This window comes from Wasmannia auropunctata, unplaced genomic scaffold, assembly GCF_000956235.1.
Source record: "Wasmannia auropunctata unplaced genomic scaffold, wasmannia.A_1.0 LD336023.1, whole genome shotgun sequence".
Lineage (NCBI taxonomy): Eukaryota > Metazoa > Arthropoda > Insecta > Hymenoptera > Formicidae > Wasmannia > Wasmannia auropunctata.
Window position 1 is genome coordinate 1,054,747 of NW_012026867.1, and position 21,651 is coordinate 1,076,397.

Here is a 21,651-nt window from a genome sequence, read left to right on the forward strand (position 1 = left end):
AATGTCAAAATTCTCTGTAATTCAAACCTTTGGAACATCATGCGATCCGCGAGCTTAATTATTGCAGCTTGCACAACTTGCAAATGCTTAGACGTGCACCGATGCGGCTTGGCGTGGAACGTAGCGTCACGCAGCCTACATTACAAATTGGATATTATGCAATTACCTAGCGATTAAATTAGGCGTTGCTGACGCCGCAATGGTTGCGCTTGTACGCAACACGTACCGCTGTTCCTACGTGTAGCCGTGAACGTACCCGCCTGTAAGCAACCGCACTCACAAAGTGCCCTCAACAATACGAGCGTTTACTAAGCTCGCGAAATACTTTGTTCCACAACGAGCTGTGACTAATTACGAAACGTCGTTAAGAACATTCTCCGCGATTCTAAGCGCCCGTCGTTGCAGAAAGATAAATTGCATTTTACACCATCTATTTTACATTGTACGAGCACAAAACAGAAACGCTTTAATATGCCGCTAATGTGTCAAAGGGGGTAAACTTTAAAATCTAGTTTCTGTAAAACGATCCAAGTATATTCTGTGATATTTTCGCGTCAAACAATGTAAAAATTTAGACGGTGGAAATTATATTTATTATGTAAGGTTTAATTTTGTACAACTCTTTTCGTATTATCACATCTATTTTAATTCAATATGAGGCAACCGATTAAAATACGCTTGTTCGCTTTTTCGACTTTTTTTCGAACTCGGATGTATTTTACGGCACGGAGTCTTTCACGCAGTTGAAAGATCGACGAGGGCTCAAAGGATTGTCGTTTTTGCGTTTTTATTCTCCCCGCTTTCGTTGAGACCATTAAGGCCAGCCAGTTGGGTGGCCGATTTTCACCGTTGGTGTCGTCGTTCACGCGTATGTCTGTTGCTCCGAAAATAGTCGCACTCGCAATGCACATAACCCGATATTTCTGAAGCTGTCGGTTCCTATACTTGGAAATTCTCGGAGGTAACGATATTTCTGTCGGGCGTGCGCGGGTGGTCCTCGCTCGTGGATATTCACTATCGACATCGGAGGAGGATGATTGAAGTCGGTGATTTAAAATTTACGCGAGTGCCGACGAATTACATAAATATTGCCACAATAATACTTCCGAGTAAGTTGCCGTAACAATATTTTAGAGTAAACAGAACGATTTAGAAGATGTATCATTGTATCATTAGACTAATTAGTTTATTTCAAGTTATTGCAGTTACGTGTGTAATTCTGCGTTCGCGTCTCGTGATAAATTATTCAATTATATTCCAGTTCAACCGAATTAAAATTTGATTTCTGTCACCGTGTGTATTCAACGGAGCGACAACGAAGTGCGTTCGCTATCGCGCAAATCCGGGAAAATAAAAATGCCATTACGAGACGTTCGGAATAAAAACAACGGGGACCGCGGCGACGAGAGACGTAAGCGCGAAATCGATTTAAAATACTACATGCCGTCGTGGCGCGCGTATACGCGTATACGGAAAAATCGACGCATCCGTCTTGGCGGCCGCTGACGGATCGTTTGATTGCTTCTCATACATATCGCGGAGAAAAGCATTTGCGAGGAAGATTACCCCTTGCTGAGATGCTCCGGGGTGGGTTCGAAGGGGAATACGCGATAACGTCCCGAAACGAGCTTCACAGGGGCTGGCGGGAGCCTGTTTTGTTATTTATGGTTGCATTACCGAAAGCGGCGTAAGGACAGTAAGTGCGTGGGAGATGCCGCGTGCGAGACTAAAGTATGTATAAAGTGGAGAAGCACATTTTTACGACGCCACGCTGAGCTTAATCCGCCTCTACGATCGATTTCACCCGCGCTCACTTCTACCCGCTTTCTCACGCGGGGGTCGCGCCATTTTACGCTCCTCGTATGTTAGCGGCGGATCGCAGCTGTAACAGTGAACGAATATTTTCGTAAACGTGGCTAACGCTACCGTCGGAGGAACATATTGCCATAAAAAATAATTTCATAACTCATATTGTAGTAAAGTTGTAGAAAAAAAATGCACAGATCAATGAAGTAGCAAAATCGTCTTCACTCAGAAATGAAGATACATTACTGTTATCGACGTAATGTTCTATAGTACTTATTTAATAGAATATTAGAGATTCATATTGCGGAAAACATATTAAGAAATTATCAGTATATTGTGTCATAAATTGTAATACGTGAATATCGATAAAAATAATTAATTAAATATTGGATATTTCAATATCACAAAACAATGAAATATATTTTCGACTTATAGTCTGCATGTTATTGTTAAAGATATTTGCGCTCAATTATTTGCCATAATTATTTTAATATTTTATTATCATCTATAATTTCTTCTATCAAACTCTCCTACTTTATCGTCTACAAAATATATGTAACCTACAGCTGCATGAAAGCACCGTTAAAAGATAAGTAGGCAGCGGTTGACACGACCGAAGAGAGCAGAGATACGCGATGGGACCTTAATTAAAAGAATCTTCGTTTACTCAGTCTAGAGTGCCAATCACCGCGTTTAATTACTTGCCACTTTTTTATCATTTAAACTTTTCATTGGGAGTTAAGGAAATTTACGTGCGGCCCTCATTAACGTTTATCAACGTCAGCCGAGAGTCGAAAGTACCAGCTACTCAACGATTAGAAGCGAGCGAGTTTGTTTCGTCCACGATATGCTAATGAGGCTTTCCTTCGCTATGTAACGTTCACCTTTGTAACAAGCGATAGAAAGGCGACGTCACCACGAACGCAATCTCGTCTCCGTCACGATATCATTGCAATGCATCGCAGTAATTTGTCAAGTTCCTTAAGATTTCTAGACACGATTCAAAGTACGCTTTTTGGTTTGTTAACCAAATGTTAACCAAATGTTTTCTTATTTATTTATATATAAGTGGAAAAAAGAACAATATTTAAAAAATTATATTATATAATAGAAATTTATGAAATATATGTATCTAAATAAAATAAAGCGTTCTATTTTCATATCTAGAAAAAAAGTGATAGAAGTACGTGAATAAAGTTTGCTTGTATTATAAAGATAAGCAATAGAATTTATAATTGTAAAATTATTCTTAGTACTCAAAAACATAGAATTATTCATGGAGAAAGAGATTTGCGGAAGAACATAATCGCGAAGAGATGCGCTGTGTGTGTGTGCGATATCCGAAAATTGATTTAAAATAAAAGAATATTACACATACGGCTTGGAGTGTTTTTGCACTTCCCCGCGTTTTGAAAATGGAGCGTAAGCTATTGTCAGGGTTGCTGGAATAACAAACTCGATCGACTCTACCCTTTGTGGGGATAGCCCAACCATCGCGACTGTCGGAGAGCATTTTGAAACGGCAAGCTCTCCTTTCGATCATAACCTAGTCACGTTTGCGAAAGAAAGCTTCCGACAAACACTGCTTGGTTTTGGAGACGGATACACTTCAAATGTCAACGACGTGACGTATCTTCGCAGATCCCTCCTGGCGTGAGCTTGCTCGGGGTGTATTTGCAAAGGCTCAGGATTGAAACTTATAGAATAATTTTCTCGCGCAGTATATCATTTGGCGAATACGCTATAAATTCTGTTCTTTGTTCTATGCAATTATCAAAGATATATTTATAATTGTAAGAATTTCGATTACTTTCTCGATTGAGTTTTCCTAAGAGCCTCCGTGACGATCTTAAGAAGAACGGAAGAAGAAGCGTTTTTAATTGGAGAATCACTATTTGTGCTCGTCGAACGGAATGTATAAGTCATTGAGGTCAAGTGGCAAGGTCTTCACGAATAATTTAATAAGAAAGAAGTGAGGAGAGATAAAGCGGGATATAAAGAGACAACGAACTCAAAGACATCGTTCATTAATTTACGAAAGAAACGTGATCGTTAGAGGCGGATTCCTCCACAGAGGAATCGCGGAATGATACGTTAAAATACACATTGTCGACGCCACGGAGTAATGCCGCTGGACACAGAACAAACGACAATGTTATCGTTGTGGGACGGTAGGCCTGCATATAAATAGTGATACGGCAATATGGTACTAATTTATTGCCGAGCCCCACGGAGATCCGATTTCACTCCCTTACCGTTTCCCCTCCACCCTTTCTTTCTTGCGTGCTAGCCGTGAATGCCACTATTGTGCATTATGACGCGTAATTCCGGCCGCAATCACGACCAGATCGTCTTGCAATTTCGTCGGTGCCGTGAGTTTGCCGGTCGAAGGAAGAACGGTTGCAATGAATTCTTTAAGTGTAACATGAGATTCGTCGTCGGATTCGCATATGTAACTACCGATAATTACGATGCGAAATTACATTTCTGCACGATTAAAGTACAAAAAAAAAAGAGATAACGTTAATAACAATTAATAATGCATCAATCTGTATACATTCCACAAATTCTCATACGATTTAAACTAATCTTATATTGCTGCAAAAGTTAACTTTAGGATATTATCTGCAGAATTACATATATATAATTTATATAGTAAAACGAATAATGGGGAACATCAAGTAATTATTTCAATATTATAACCCGCAAATGTAAATAATATTAAGGCAATTAATAAAAATGACTTTTTGTAAATTTCAAGAATAACGAGGAGAGTAACGCACTACGCGAATATTATGCCAAGCGAGCGTATAATGTATCCAACAGCGTTAACTTCCTAATCAGAAAATAATTAATGATTTCATTTCTGTACGCCGCGCCGTAACATGGGCTACGTACTGCTTACATTATTCACGGACAATCGCTGTCAATCGAGCGAACGGTTCCCGATTTATGAAACTCTGAGCAGGTAATAGTCGCAAAACTAGTAGTTTGCAATAGTGGCGTGCGACATAACGCGTAATAGTCTCGCGATTCTGCGAGACGCGCGATAACATCAAAGTATCGCGAGAATTTTCTCCGCTCGAGGATATCGCTGAATTCGTTTCCGAGAGAAAAAGTATCGATGCACGAATAACGAAGCACTTTGAAAATCGTAGAAGCTGCAGCGTTCTGGGACGCGCATCTAGGGGTGACTCGATAAAAGGAATATCGCGGTTGTAAACACCGAGCTACCGGTTTACACCTGTGCATGCTCGCGCATACAAAAGCGACTGCATTCACGATAAGCTCGGCGCTTTCTAGTGTTCGGAGTGCTCGTTGATGCTATTGGCAAGTAAAGAAAATCGATCGTTATCGAGAGAGTAATTCTCCATCTTTTTCGACGAGATATTTCCATTCAAAAATTATATTGAACGTTACTTGACACTTCTCTTTCCAAAATGGAATAATGGAGCTTTTATGAATAAAATGAAAATTATCCGTGTCCGCGGATACATTCATATTGCCCATTATATTGCGTGCGGACGTCGCTTACATATTGATGCTCACTACTGGTTCGTATCTCTCTCGGCATAGTCAGCCGAATCTTTAACGATTCCCAGAGGTTCTTGCCGCACAACGCTAATGGAGCTGAATATCTCAATACCTATCTTAATATCGTTTCTCCCCCTTGTATCCCACCGTATTTCAACCGGCTTTGCTTCCTTCTTGGCCGCCTCCCTCCTACGTCTTTAGATTGGAACAACCGAGTGAGTCATTCCGCGAAATCGTTTGGCATAAACATGTCTCGCAGATACCTGGTAGTCAGCATGAATTACCAATATCAAAGATAGCGCGGGAGACTCAAGACGTTTACTTTGGACGGACATTAAGATAAAACGCGGACAAGAGAGGCCTTTCATATCAGAACGCGATAGCATTCACTCTTACAACCGAACGCGTAAAGTACGCGACAACAATGCGAGAGCCGCGAGCTTCTGAAAAGCTCATCTAAAAAAAAGTGTGATGTGTTTCTTGCAAGCCAAATTGTCGAAATGCATTCTCAAAACAGAACGTTTTATGATCGTTGTCAGCGAATTAGATGAACGAAATAATGGATCGCGTTCCCGAATTTTCGGAGAGGCGAAAGCAAACGCGAAAATCTAGTTTATGGGATGATTGCCGCCACGTGATCCGCCATCATCGGGATTGTCACGGTATGATCAACGCCAGTGTACGTTGTCTCTTTTCAATGATTGAGGAGAGGGGGGGGGGGGTTCGTTGAATGGTTGTGGCACAGGGAGGTGGGGTCGCAAGAGCAGGGGAATGTATTTACATGTACACAGAGACAGCAAACAAGCATAGCGCTGATTTAAATAATGTGTCGCCAAACAGAATTCTGCAGAGGTGCGATGTAGTCGCTCTTTTATTAACGACCCGAAATCTCTCGTTCATTTGAAATATCGATTTGACGCGGTATATATACTCGCGGGCAGGAGAAAATTTAACACATTGCAAAAATAATATCGCGCTCAGACGTATCGCGACAATAATAGATCGAATCGTGCACCGGGGTCGCTCACTCGATTTCAATCGTTATCGTCTCGAATTGCCATTATTTCATAACCGCGTATTCTGTTTGAAGCTTAAAGCAGGTGTGACGTGATTACACCGCGCGTAATAATTTCACTACGTGCCCCACATCGTAACCCGTTCGCCCTCGGATCCGCGGTTGCGCTCGCCGCGATGTATCTATCAAAGTATCCCACATACCGCATTAAACCGCTCCGAGGTACCGGATCCCCACGTCGTCGTTTCGGTGCCGCGCCGAAGGTGAATGTGCACCGGTAGACGGGACGTACAAGATTGGGGCGAGAGAAACGGAAGATGAAAACAAGCGTTCCCAACAATAGGAAGCTTCACGAACGCCCGACGACGGGCAAAGGGAGCGCGGCGTGCTGCTGCAGTCACGGTGGATGTTCCGCTGGGCGAAAGGGACAAGAGGGAGAAGGTGGGGGGGGGGAGGGACCGCTGTCGTACGAAGAGGGAAATTAATACGAAGTAGTATCATTGTCTCTCATTTCGCATCGTCCCCGATCCCAGGAACTCCGAGGAATTGTGGTCGGACCTGGTAACGGGAAAGTTGTAGGAGTCGGAGGCAACCGTGGATAATGACTTTTTGATTACAAGACTCGTCGTCAACGGGCATCGTCGACGACAACGACGACGACGACAACGACGACGATGGCGACACCGACTACGACAACAGGCACGAGAACGATGAGAAAAGAATGGAGAGTCGGCGGAGGATAGCGGATCAGGCAGCCGGATCATCTCTGCTACCAAACGATAAAAGTTCCATCTGTGCGCGCCTTTCGTATCTTTTTTTGGTGCCCTTTTTAGTCGACCGTCCATTAAAAGTCATGTCATCTGCGCAACGGGCTTTAGACGTACGACGACCTACATTTCGCGATCTCCGATCGCTCGATCGGAGAGTATTAGAAAAGAATTACGTCTTCGAGTCACGAACTACTTCGTGCCACAGGTTGACCCATTCGCCAAGTATTTATCTGGCAAGTGCATCGGTAACTTTTCACATTTCTTCTCGTACCGATATGTAGTCAAGAAAAGTTTGCGATTTCGCGATTGTTCCAAATATCACGTTATTTTTTTATATGTCATGCTATTTTGGAGAAATAGCATTTCGTGCTGTTTTAAAAGAATATGATAGATATCATTTCTATATACGAATATGAGAGAGTTAAAAGTTAGTGAAGGCACGCTTATCGCTTTCTATTATCGTCCAATTTCATATACTATTAATTTTTCCACTATTTTTCACTATTTTTGTTCTATAATGGTTTTATGAAACTATAATACGTACTTGCTAGTCGCTGATTTAGGTAAAACGTTGGTACTGGCCTCTGATGTACGTAAACTTTTATATACATACCTGTAACATACAAATAAAAATTGACATTAATCGTAATGTATAATTTTAAATAAATATATGTAATTTCTTTGATGTGTGACGAGAGATATATAAATTATTATGTGAAATAAACATGTTTAGAGACGTCCGAGCGCAGTAATCGCGTCTGAAATATACTATGCAGATAAATTTGCAGAATATCGGGCAAGGCTATAACTCTCCTCCCCCTCTCTCTCTCCCTTTCTTGGCGTCTATAGCAGCGATTCGAGGATCATGCAGGATTTCATATCGATGTAACGCGCTATCTGGCTAGCTACGAGTGGAAAGGACACAGGGGGGATCTGAATCATTGGGAGATTCCACATATCTCGTATTCGTACCCGTAGTATCGGAGACCCTCGGAATTGTATCGCATTCGCGACGATAAATAAGCGAGGACAATACAGGACGCACACCGTACGGTATCGTTCCCCGCCACCGCGCTGGACACGTACGGAACCCATAAAGCGAGATGATCTTCTTCCTCCATTCCTCTCTTCGTGGGAGCACGCGCTTCATCTGACGTATGGGATCACTACCGAAAGCCATAGATAATCGGATGCGATTCTGTCACACGAGAGGTACGCGCGCGCGGATGGGAACGTCGCAGCTTCTAGATTGCTCGCCGAAAAAAATGTCTACCGCACAAATGCGGCACAAATTTGTAACGCGTATAGAGGTATAACTGAAATCTTCATAGATACGTAAAGAAATATAATTTAAAAAATTACATTTATATAAATTAAAAAGTGCATCTAAGACGTAGAAACCTCCTTGACCTTTGTTGTCAAATGTAATTTCTTAAGCAATTAACATTTTACTAATTTACTAATGTCGAATGTCTCTAATTCTTAAAATATGACGAAAAATTCGAACTTCTTTTTTGTTAAACAGATCATCGTTAACTGTTAAAATCAATTTGCTGAAAAGATAACAAAATTTACTAAATGCGCAAATGTCAAAATCGCTCTTGTGAAAAAAATTAATTTTCGTACTCGTCAGTCTGTGTTATGCGGGCACTAAATTGAAAACAATTTTTGATAAAAACTCGGTATCGGCGAACGAGAAGGTGGATGAATGAGCGAATGAATAAAACAACTGTAGGAGTGTGAAAACTCCACGGGATTATACGAGTATCTCGTGGAGAAAAATATTAAATGATCAGAAATAATGTACCACTTTTGACAAAGTGGAGCATTGCAAGTAAAAATTCTTCAGGGATTGTACCATATAAGCGCGAGCGATTTTTACAATTGTCGTAACAATGTGTGTACGCGGTGTAAGTTAAATACGAAAAGTTAAGTCACGGGTACCTCGTTGACCCAGGTTCATTTAGCGAAAAAGTTTTACGACTGAAAACGAGCGCGAGAAAACCGAGGAAACGCGCGGAAGGCACATATACACACACATTACACATACAAGGCCTCGTAAAAAAAGTAATTGCACGCAGCAGATCATATGGCCGGTTTTAACGTGGCAATGCGTGACATTTGGTCACGGCGAATGTAATAAAGTCGCGTTTACGCCCCCAACGTGAAAATTTAATATAAAACAACAATAAATGGAGATGTTCTGTTAAATCTGACACGCTAAATCGAAGTTACATTGCCAGATGTACGATCACTTTGTTAATAAAATTTATTTAATTTTTTTTTAATAAGAAATAATGTACTTTTAAACATTTCTATCAGTTGCATTGAAGCTTTTTTATTTTATAAATTTCAAAGACAGTAATTATATGTGTTTAAATATTTCAAAATATATGTATACATAGAAATCCTATTTTATTATATATTCGGATAATTTTATTCAGTTTCAAATTCTTAGCAATTTTTTGACAAATATAATATTTTACTGTCCATTACCGTTATGGTAAAAATGACCTAAGATTTTCAATTGCAGGGAACAACAATTGCGTTGAAATCAAGACAATGGGACAGAAGTACGATATCTCCGCGAGCTTTCACCTGCAAGTTTTCGCGCACAATGGCACGAAAGCAGGATCCCGTCCGTCTTTCACCGTTTGTTTGCGTACAATCGCGTGACGGGACACTCAATCTACCTTCGACGAATCGCTCTCGTATCTACGCGAAGATCGTAGCGTATAAAGATAATCGCGGTACAAACTACACGCCTTACATATCTCCGGTCAGAAATTACGTCTTCCAGGTAGCGCGATCAAGTTTACGAGCGGGGCGACGCGAGGTACGTAATCGTCTCGTAAAAGCCATAATCGCGAGGCCTACATAAAATCCCTTGCGCGCACGAGATCTTGAAACACCTTGCCACTAATCCTACCCCCGTGCCCGGGATTCCGCCGTTACTTCCTACGTGCTGTATTGCTTGGGCTAATCCCAGAGAAAATCGTATCGTCATCGAGAGCGCTTCCATTGGATCGCTCGAACTTTGGAAACCTCGTGCTTTCTTGTTCAATAAATAAGCGCACGATGGGATACAGTCTCTACTCATTCAGATTTTTTTATATTTTAAGTGGAAAACTAGAGTTCAGTATTTTGATTTTAATATTGCGAAACACAATTTTTGAATTTTAATGTAGATACACTAAGGTAAACGTACCAGTGCAGGCTGAACGTGTATCTATGTCTGAACAAGTACACAAAGATTTATTTTTAAATGATTTTTTTCATAATATTATAATTTAATTGTAACCTTTAAATATTTTTACAAATAAATTTTGATATTATAATAAAAAAAGTATTTGAGATTAATAAATTTTGTGTACGTGTTCAGACATAGATACATGTTCAGCCACTGCTACGTTTACCTTAATGGACGTCTCAAAGAAAGTCATGTCACTCTCCTGTTAGAGAAAGCGTAGCTATTCGAAGATGAAATAATCGTGTCAATATATTTTATTCATTGTCGGCAAATATTTAAGCTGCCTAATTAAATCACTGACTAATTAATACGTGCAAATGGTGTCGCAAACACGTATGTAACCTACGATATACGTATTTATAGTTCTTCCAAATATCGCGCGGACCAGTTTAATTTCTCCGAACTCTAACAAATTATTGCTTTTGCATATTATAATGCCGCGCGCCATTCGCCATACTGTGCTTCTTCGTATCCACCCACGGCACGTAAACGCAAAACATAAATGCACGCCGACGTGAGCTGTACTGCGATCGCATATAATAAGCTCAGACGTTATATCCGAACCTCTGCAGCTGCAGACGCGTTGGCGCATTTATAGAAGTACAATGCCCAACATATCCGGCCGATCGTCGACTATAAATATCGAGATTTATCTCGATTAAAGTGCACGACCACAACATCCGCATGCAAGGAAATGATCCTGCGCGCTCGCATGTGTTCTTTTCTCATTTCGCGCGCATGCTTTGCATACTTGCAATTATAGCGCAATAAATATCCCTTAAACCTATTGCAGAATTATAAATATCTATTATGCTGAATCTGATTATATCTGTCATTATTATATATTTATAACTGCAGTAATCGATTCATAAAATCATTTTATAGAAGCGTTCATCAAAATGTATATTTCAGCGATTTATTCTAAAATAATCTATTAGAATAGATATCAGAATAAAATAACATTTGTCCTGAGAGCTTTATTATCTTTATAGTAAAAGCTACGTATTCATTTTTGAGTTTCAGTAATGATAACCTGATAGAATAATTCATACAGGTTACAAACATTTATTTTGTTCATCGCGCGCTATATACGCATATCGGAGGATGCAGCCGGGGTAATCCAATAAAGTCAATTATTCTATAGGGAATATTCCATTGTAGGAATATCGACGAATCATCGACGGCAGCGGGTGACTCGCTTTGTAGAAGGGATTGCGAAAGAACGAAAAAATCAAATTTTGTTGAAATTTCGGTGCAGATCGACGGTGGTGCGACGTGCTTGAACTTTTAACTCAGCTAGAAACCGACACGTATGCGTACTTCCCAATGCGAGCAATGTCTAATACGTTCCAAAGGTAAGAACTATCGAGCTAAACATTTTTCTGATCAAAGTTCACCTCAAATAGAAATACGAGTGTATCGGAGAAACGTTGAGTTGAATCGTGTTAAAATATATGAAGCCAGAAATGGAAATAAATTCCCAGTAAGATTTCTGTAGATTTAATGATACAATTGAAGATCGATATTTCTATTATTGTATCGGACCTATTATCATAGATTTGTGACTATTATTTTAAAATCAAGTAATAGCGTGAATAATAAATGTGTATGTGTGTGTGTGTATTATATATATATTTTAACCTTTTGTTGCAATTTGACTTAACTTCTGTCGCTAATTAAAGGCCGATCCAGTACAAAGTGCATTGAATATTCTAACGCGTAACATGAGTTAATTGACGTTTGATGCAAATGGCCTCTAATGAGATTCCGCAAATCGTTTTCAAATAATCATTCACATAGTACTCGATATCGAATTTCGAAAGTGGGTTTCCACAATGCATGTGCTGGAAAATTCATGCGTGCAGTTTGCTATTAGGTTACATGTCGAAGTTACAAAATCTAGAAGATAGTATTGATAATTTTTTTAACTTGGTGGCATTATTCTAAAAACAATGTAAATTTAATTCTAGTGTTCTATTTGGAATATTCGTCCATTATTCATTCATTTAAACAGTACCATAAGCCATCCATAAATATTATACAATAATCATGATATATATACCAGTTATACATTTTGTATTAGCAATTCTATAAGGTTATCCGATGATATATGATAAGTTTTCAGACTATTTTGAATCTTTTATTTTTTTCAAAAAATCGATTGCGTCGGAATAAACGACAAAAAATTTATTTTGAGTATTTCTGTCTGTCATTAAAAAATAGTATTTTAACATTTTGTAATAATGTATAAATGAATAAGTTTTGAGAATCTGAAGAATATTTATTGCTGAATATTTTTTTTTCATAGAATAAAAATTGAATTTTTGTTTTCAATTTCATGATCTTTTTTATGTGAGAAGCATCATTTTTTATTTACTTTAACAGCTAGATTTAATGTATATTGACTTTAATAAAAGTTAAAATAAGTTAATTTTACAATTTTAAATTTAACACAGCTTTTAATTTTATTAAGCGATAATTTTTTATACCGTTTGTATAAAATATTCCTATAATCCCGTACTTTTCTATTTATTTAGATAATGTATAACTTACATATGAGTTATACATACTATATTCGATCAAATTTATTGTAAATAAGAATAATACACAATACACACAATACATACTAGTCATACCTGTACAACCTCATAGTAATTATTGATTTTGTTTGGCGTCATCAACAATGTATATCTTGCATTTATAATTACAACCATTCAAACATTCAACATACGTGAAAATTACAACAAGGTAACAATGTTATTTATATAACTTGTATAATTTGATTCTCTGTAATATTTTATACGAATGGTTACGCGATATACAGTTATATACAATTTTCAACCGCAACATACGGAAATAAATATATAAGTAACTCTTTCATTCTTTTATAAATATCATTGTTTATTTAAAACAATTTTGACATAATCTGTCGCGAACACTAAATAAAAATATTAAACTTAGTCCCAGTAAAAAAAAATTGCGTAATTATTTCTCATTTCTAAAATTCAAAAAGCTACAAACAGCTAACAACTTGCATACGTCCTTCTTTTCGTCTAACAAGCGCCATTCTTCGGACAGAGAGGAAAACATGTGTGCGCATAAAGATTCAAGTGGTTTCTCTTCATCAAGATCGGGTCAACGGACGAATATGCTAACGACTCCGTGGGGTTAATGAGTCTTTTGAGCGGGGCTACTCTCTTGTCGCACGGCTCTTCAGTAGACTAGCCAATCGCGGAACTACGTCAGGAACTCGTGACTTGAAGAATCTGCGGAAGACCTACTTCGACAGACATGAGAAGGAAATGCCGCCTTGCATGACGCTGCTGATAATAAACACCGATTTGTCAGTTTTATAATTGAAGCTTGATATAAGATAACTATACTTTTTTACTTAAAAAAAAAAAAAAACGAAAAAAAGTTTAAAATAAAAAAAATTGTAACGAAAGGATCAGACTAAATGTATACATTCTACTTGATATTATCAAGATAATATTTTCTTTCATAATAAAAGAAATTCTAAAATAGAAAAGATAATCTTAGAAATCAGAACGTCTGGGCTAACATATAGATAATGTATGAACTTAGACATTGAATTATTCACATAATTTGTAGAGTCCACGTTAGATATAATAAATTTAGTTAAAATGTATGTTACAAGTGAAAATATTTGATTCATTTTAATTCTGATCATTTCTCATGTAAATAGAATGTTAAATAGAATGTCCTTAGAGATGTAATGTGATTGCGTACGAATTGTATGTAGATATATTCAACAGGAAAGACCGGAAAGTACAATATGAAGGATTAACCTAGTACCAGCTTCAGTAGCAAATTCTCGCAGAATGCACTCTAGTAATGATACATACAATGTTCAAGAGTAATATCATATTACGTTAAAATTCATGACCCGAGCTTCTTCATAGCTATTTAGAAAAAAAGAAAAAGAAGATATCAGCGGCGTAAAAAAGCGGGTTTGCATCGGAAAACTTCGCACCGCTCCTAATTTCCCTATCTCGATAAAAAAAAAAAATACAATTTATATCTCGGTCGACAAAGCGAGTGTTCTTTTTGACTGGTTATCGCGTGCCCATCTGGCTCCGTTCATTGCTTCAAAGCAGACGAAGCCGGTAGGAAGCCACGCGAATGCAAATTAATGTTCGAATGTTATACGCGCGATAGGGGAGCGTTATGGCGCCGCGGCGAAACGCGGCGCGTTTACGTCAGCCTGGTCGGTTCGCCGTTCCTTTATCTTTATCGCCGCGGGAACGGCCGAGGAACCAGACTGTCGAGAACTGACTCCGCGAGTTCGTTTTCGTGGTGGCTGCACCGGCGCGCTCCTCTCTCTGAAACCGCGCCCCTTTCCGCATAATGAGCTCGTTTGTATCGCCTTTATTGGGGAAAGAGACGGGGGTATATTCCTGCTCCGAAGAGAGAGAATTTTCTTCCTCTTCCTTTCTTTCTTATGTTACTCCGTCGTGTGCCGACATACTTCTACGTTTTCGAGCACCGCGCCATTAAACCGTTCGAGATTCTCGCAATTCTCGCAAACGATGTTTAAATGTATCATGACCCATATGCGAGTTAGTTAAATGCTTCAAGAATATTTTTGCGTATATTATACTATATATAGTATATATTATTGAAATACTAGTTTATAATATTTGCGAACAGACATCAAAATTGCACCGATATATTCCACGAAATGGACAGTTTCTGCAATTAAGCGGGCGATTTTCTAGCTCGATTTTCATAATATTTGCGAACAGACATTAAAATTGCACCGATGTATTCCACGAAATGGACAGTTTCTGCAATTAAGCGGACGATCTTCTAGCTCGCTTCGTAATATTTAATTAGTAACTCAAGTACCGCAGATGAAATCTCTTTAGTTGAAAATATATCGCTAGCGTTGTAAAAAAAAATCTTCGCGATTATTAAAGTTTATTTGCTCTCTTGCAGCATGGGTTTCCTCCCTCCATATTTTTCATAAAAAAAGAATAAAGTTTAAATTCTCGAGTAGCGCGCATAGCGAGAGTTCGATGAACTCGTGAGATAACACGGAAGGCAGGCCACTGAATGCAAGGCATCTGATCTCATATTAATGCAACGAAGCATCTCGAGGAGCAACCCAATTTCTACTCTGGGTCAGATATTTTCCCGTGCTGTACCAGGCGCTAATGCTGCAGCGCAACGCGGAGTCAACTCGCTGAATATCGCACGTGCTCGCGACGATATCTCGTAGAGCACACGATAATTCACGCGGGAGCGGGCTATTAATAATCTTTCTTGACTTTCGAGCAAAAGCCGCGCGCGAGGCAAGAATGGATGAAGAAGCGCCATGTGAGTAGAAGACCGAACAAGAGAAGGAGAGAGAGAGAGAGAGAGAGAGAGAGAGAGAGAAAAAGAGTTAGAGAGTAAGAGAGTAAGAGAGGGACGAGAGAAGAGAGACGCGAGCACGGGCGCTCATTACGTCGCCGTTCTCGTGGCGCGAGATGAATAATTAATAACGCGAAGGGCATGCGAGCCGCGCTTTTGTACTACAAAATAGTTTCGTGTAAGTCAGGTAGGTAGCAGGACATACCTGATGAGAATCGATAAGCGAACTTATTAAGCCGTATGCATACGTGAACGTTTTTCTCAAGTGGACTAAATCGTCAAATATTGACGTTTAAAATTTGCAATTTCGTAAATGTAAAAAAGTCATGAAGGGCCATACTCGTAAATTAAATAGTTGGAATAATTTGTGACATTACATGTCCTGACAATCAGTTACAAATTAAATTTTGAACTAGCGCTAATCGCGATTGTGTGACTGAAGAATAAAATTGAATGCTATTTCAAACCTTCATTTTTTGGATGTCAAAAAAAATGCTTTTAAATTGCCAGATTTTTGTCGTGACATTTATAGAAAAATCAGTATACATCAAAGAATATACGATTGTGAAAAAAGTGCAGTAATTTTGTATCTTCGCATTTTGTAAAAATATAATCAGCGAGCTCGTGTGCTTTCGTATAGGAATTTATATCACGGTATAACTTGATTCTACTAGAAATGGAAACGGGTGCATATGTTGTAAGCGGATGGATCGCTGAAGTAGTGATAATATAAAATTGTATGTCGCAACTCTCTCTCTCTCTCTCTCTCTCTCTCTCTCTCTCTCTCTCTCTCTCTTTCTTTCAGAGGATGGGCTATTGCAGCGAGCTACTGACGTCATAAACAACTCAGAAAACTTCGATTGTGAAACTTTTCTATGGATAAGGTGGCAAGACGGCAGAGCACAGAGATTCCCAATATGCGTTATACGCCGCGTTCGCCCCAGTCCGGAAACAAATGTCACTGAGCTATTAAAACTTCTAAACTCGCTGCCGGATCGAACGTAAATAATGCTCTCTCCGCTAGCACTAACCTGATTTATCGACGTTTCCAACTTGGCTCTACTATCAGCAGGATTGCTGCGAAGGAAGCGTGACGGTTGATATTTGTCTCGACAAACACGCGGGCGAGGGGAGAACTTGGAGATAATTAAATCCCAAAGCATATGCCGTAATTACGTACAATAAAATGTGGATATTCTCATCAGACATTAAGCTTAAGTTAATCCTACCGCGCCGAATACTGTTACTTATACATTCAGTAAAACTTACAAAAATTATGCTATCATTTCCAATTGATAATAATGGACGATAAAAAATCTAACAGTAATTTTATTTAAAGTTCACTCGACGTTTATTTATTTAAGTCATTTGAGTTAGAAAAGCCTTATTAATAGCGAAGAGAAAATTACGGTAAAAACTTTGGTCTTCGCGAAGCTGTGAAATTCCTCTCTTTCTTAGCGTGTAGCAATATATTGTTTACGATATGCTTACGGATCCCGTTCGCAGCTCCCGTTCGTTTTCACAATTTATATCTAAGACAACGGCACGTGCCGGAAAAAGCGATGCGTCACAACGCTTTCCGCTGTGCGGGCGAGTCCCGCGGAGCCGCAGACAGCGCGCGCGGGAGTAATCGTAAAATACGGATATACCGCCGACGGGCGTGTTGGCGCATGCATCTCGAATGCAGCCGAGAACGCAGATTGCAGGTGTCAGCGGGCTCGGTGGTCCTACGGCGAACTTTCGCCAGGCAGTATTTCATAAAAGTCGACGCTCCGCGCACCGCAACCGGGTAAGGCAACTATACTGCCGCCCTTTTTCCCCCGTTCAGCCCCCATTCGCTCTTGCGACTGCGAGCTCCGCCGGTTCTTGCAGCGGACGCGGTTGCTCGCGCAACAGCTAGTTTATTCAAATTTGACGTAATGTTTTCGTACAGGATCTTGCGCATCCGTCCGTGCTTGGAAGACGTTCTTCTCGCCCCTTTTGGTAGCGCATATTGAATTCCGCGGTGAATTTCCGGATTTCGAGATTCCCGATGACACATCGCGCGCGTCAAAGATGCACACGGTATAGATAAATAAGATTTCAAATAAATAAGAGATCGAAAAAAATTTATGAATTCAATTTGAAATGTAAATGAATTTACATTTCTGTCTAAATAATGTTAAGAAAAAACTGTGTAAATACATAAAATGTAAAATGTAATAATTACTTTGAAGGAGCTTTTAAGAAAATTACAAAGCCGCTGTGATATTTCACTTCATTAGAGTGGTAACATTAATCGCAACCTTTTTAAGCGATGTATCTCAAACAAGCCGTAGCCTATACGTAAAACGAAGGCAACAAGTAATCTCGCGGTGATACGCCGAATCCGATTCAACGTTAAAACACGCCATCGAATATATCCGGATACGCTTTGCGCTACGAAATGGCTCGAAACAAAGCCGCTCCTGTGCAAAGTTTACAGCGATGCGTTATCCTGGCTACGCTTTTCCCGGCGCATGTACCTATATATATATGTATGTGTGTATATACGCGCGTATGTGTGGCCACGGGAAACAACCGACGTTTCTGGATTCGCGATGACATCCTTCTTTATGGTGGCCGTCTGTGCGGATCGGCCGTGTGTGTCCACCGTTTCTCGGCAAATAGCCCACGTCTTGGCCGGGAAAATCCTTCCTCGCCGAAGACGAAGAAATACGAGCGGGGAATACGAGAGATGTCCCTTTCACTTTTGCTCCAGCCCGTAAAAGCGATTCGCAAGCGCGTGCAATTTTCTTTTCTTTTTTTCCCAAAATACATGTTACGTACACGTGCACATATACACACGCATATATAATCTTCTTGCGCGCGAACGAGTTAATAAGCATACTTGACACTTCCGTTAAGTCTTCTTGAAACTTTTCGACGGTCGGGCAAATATTAATTTTCGCTGCGCTAACCGCCGTTCAACTCCGGTTTCGGCGATGACAACCAAGGAGGATGTAAGGGCGGAGTTTGTAAAATTAATTTCATCCCGTCGAAAAACGATAAAGACGCCGAGTATGCCAGTCATTATTACCGATAATAGTCATCGACTGTAATGTCTCCGATGGCGGTCAAATATCCAATATACTGATTATATACGGAACATTTTTACATTCGCGCGCGAGTAAAAAAAATGAAAGAATGTGGATAAACGTTGAAAGGAGTATCGAGCGCGATAATAATTAATCATCTCCGTCCAATTATTAAAGACACACACATAATCCCGCACGATCATTGTCGCCTTTGTAACGGCGCCGTTCGCTCATTTATGTATGACACTAATTACGCGAGCCGCATGTCCATCGGTCGGTCCGAGTGAAAATTCACGCGCATTTTTCTCACCGATTTTTATCCGAGAAGCAAAATAGTGAATCGTAAATCATCGTGGGTGCGCGAGGCTTCCTTTACGATCGAATCCACGACAGCGACGTATTGAGGATTGAATTTAACAGCGTATGTATACTAAAACGAAAAGTCGCTAGACGATCAATTTTTCCTTTGTCAAATGTAAAATATTCCAACGAGCTGAGACGGTAAGGATTGTCAACTGTTCGTCTTAGGGGAACGTACGTACGTAACGTCAGTCGGAGAAGATGGCTGAGATAGACAGAAAAATGAAAGGCGGAAGGAGCGCAAGGCTCGGGATCTCGTAGCAGCAAGAATTTGCATAGACAAACGTCATCGTCCACTGCGTTTCGAATCTTCGCGGCGACCGGCATTGACGTTATTTATCCTCTCTCTCTCTTCCTCGAACTAAACGGCATCCGAGAATTTCAACCGAGCCAGAGATGTCAGTGTCGCTTAACTGACGCAGCCGTTTTCTCTCTTTTCTCGTACATCTCCTTTTTCTACGCGGACATACTTGGAAGAATTCGCTTGATCGTTCATCTTTTCTCAAGAGAAACGTTTCGACAGTAAAAGAAAGTCGAAAGGTCCTCTATTATTACGTCAGTTGTTACATCACCCCTTTCGAATAGTTCTGCAAAATCGAACGATCAAGTTTATTCTGAAATTATTCATCGTGTCGAAGATATTGCGTTGCCCACGAAACATATTTGCTTCAAGAGAGTGATTCAGATCGTTTGAAAAAAATATGCTGTATAACAGTTTACATAAACGCGCGAATCTAACAGTTTGGAGGAAATAAAAAAAAGACGAGATTACATTTAATGCTATTTGCAAATAGGTATTGGAACGTTTTTGATAAGCAGTAGTATAATTTAATAGCATCAATTCTAATTAGCTAAAGTTAAAAAAAAAGAGGTAACTCGGAGAAAAGAAACTCGAATGAAAGAAACGGCGGGCGGAAGTCGTGAATGGACTTCACTGGTCTTATCGTTGTAATAGAAAGAATAACGTCGAACTCGATAGAAGCAGCCGGGCTGCAATAAACGAATTTCAATCTAGCGGCCTTTGTTTCGCGAATCAAGGAAGTGCCGAGGCTTTTCGTACTTCTCAAAGATAAGAACCGCGATTCAATGGTAGATGAGAAAAAGCGATAGGAAAGGGAGATGGCCGGAATGTGGGAGGGAAACGGAAAGCGGCAAAAGTCAGAAGAAACAGCTCTCTCAATCCGCTTTTCATTGAGCACGCCGATTCTACCACGCTTCTAATTACATTACAAATACAAAGCCGGTCGGCTTTATTGAGTGAAAAAGTAAAATAAGTGAATATCCTGTATTCTCCTTCTGACGAGGAGCAAAACTTAAAACAAAAGCTTGAAAAAAAATGTATATGTATAGAAAATTAAATATACAAAATTACTGGTATATATTTTAGAATATTTTAAAGATTTTGCTAAGGAGTATTTATAGCGATTAATTACGAGTTACTATTAGATCTGACGATTAAATAACTTTCTCGATTAAAGATTTATAGCTGTATCGAGACAGCGGCTATTTATTAAAGTGGATATTTATATGCAATTCAATATGTATTTATATCGGATATATATTTGATATAAGTGATTAAATATAATAGTTGCAGTATTTTAACATAATCAAAATTATTCTCTATGTAATGCATAAACAACGCTGCAAAGTGGTGCACACGTCCATGGTGCACCGTCACATAAACAAACAATTAATTATGCAAGTGACAAATAAATAAATAAATAAATAATAAATTGCTTACCTCGTAGTCGTTCCGCTATCGCCCAGATGGTTTCTCCTCCTCCTCCTCCTCCTCCTCCTCCTCCTCCTCCTCCTCCTCTCTTTTGGTCCACTATTGTTGTTTTCTTATGCACAGATTCACTCACACATTCACTCATAAGAGGGTTAGACGCAATTATATCACGGATACCGGATCGTACGCTCCCGACATTAATAGCGCGCGACGCATATTTATTTACTGTCGCAACGAAAAAGTTAATCTATATTGTATAGAAAGAATAATAGAATGAATGCGAAGAGGTTTACGATTGCAAATTATATGAAGCGTCGCGACGCCAAGCATATGAAAATCACTGATTACCGGAATACGATGATCGCGCGACAGTATACGCTCGGCACTCCCGACATTAATAGCGCGCGACGCATATTTACTTACGACGCAACGGAAAAGTTAATCTATATATTACGTAAAAAGAATAATAGAAAGAATACGAAGAGGATTGTACGATTGGCAATTCTAAATTACGATCCGTCCGACGCGCGACGTGCTCCGTAACGCAAATTGGCGCAGCGAACGAATGCCGTAATGGCAGATGAACTTCGAGCTTTCCACAAGTAACTTCACGCCTGACGCCGTTCGCGTCGCTCTCTGTCGGGTGCGTTCGTAAATGCACTTTTCGCACCTCCCCCGCGCAGAGTAGTTAAAGGTACTATTTCATGTTGACGCTCGACGCTCATTTTTAAGGCCGAGACACAGACTTTTGC

The 21,651-nt window shown here is 39.6% G+C and overlaps 1 long non-coding RNA gene across 4 annotated transcripts; it reads left to right on the forward strand.

Moving 5' to 3' along the window:
• The first annotated feature begins 908 nt into the window (after window positions 1-908).
• Window positions 909-14,023, forward strand: LOC105452978. 4 transcript variants are annotated; one of them, XR_974809.1, is made up of 5 exons: window positions 909-1,109; window positions 1,262-1,411; window positions 9,659-9,875; window positions 11,537-11,730; window positions 13,437-14,023. It is a non-coding gene; the product is annotated as an uncharacterized LOC105452978 (long non-coding RNA). The 4 variants fall into 4 exon arrangements; XR_974807.1 differs by having other exon boundaries at window positions 13,454-14,023; XR_974808.1 differs by lacking the exons at window positions 11,537-11,730; window positions 13,437-14,023 and adding an exon at window positions 7,975-8,435 and having other exon boundaries at window positions 9,659-10,441.
• The last annotated feature ends 7,628 nt before the right edge of the window (window positions 14,024-21,651 follow it).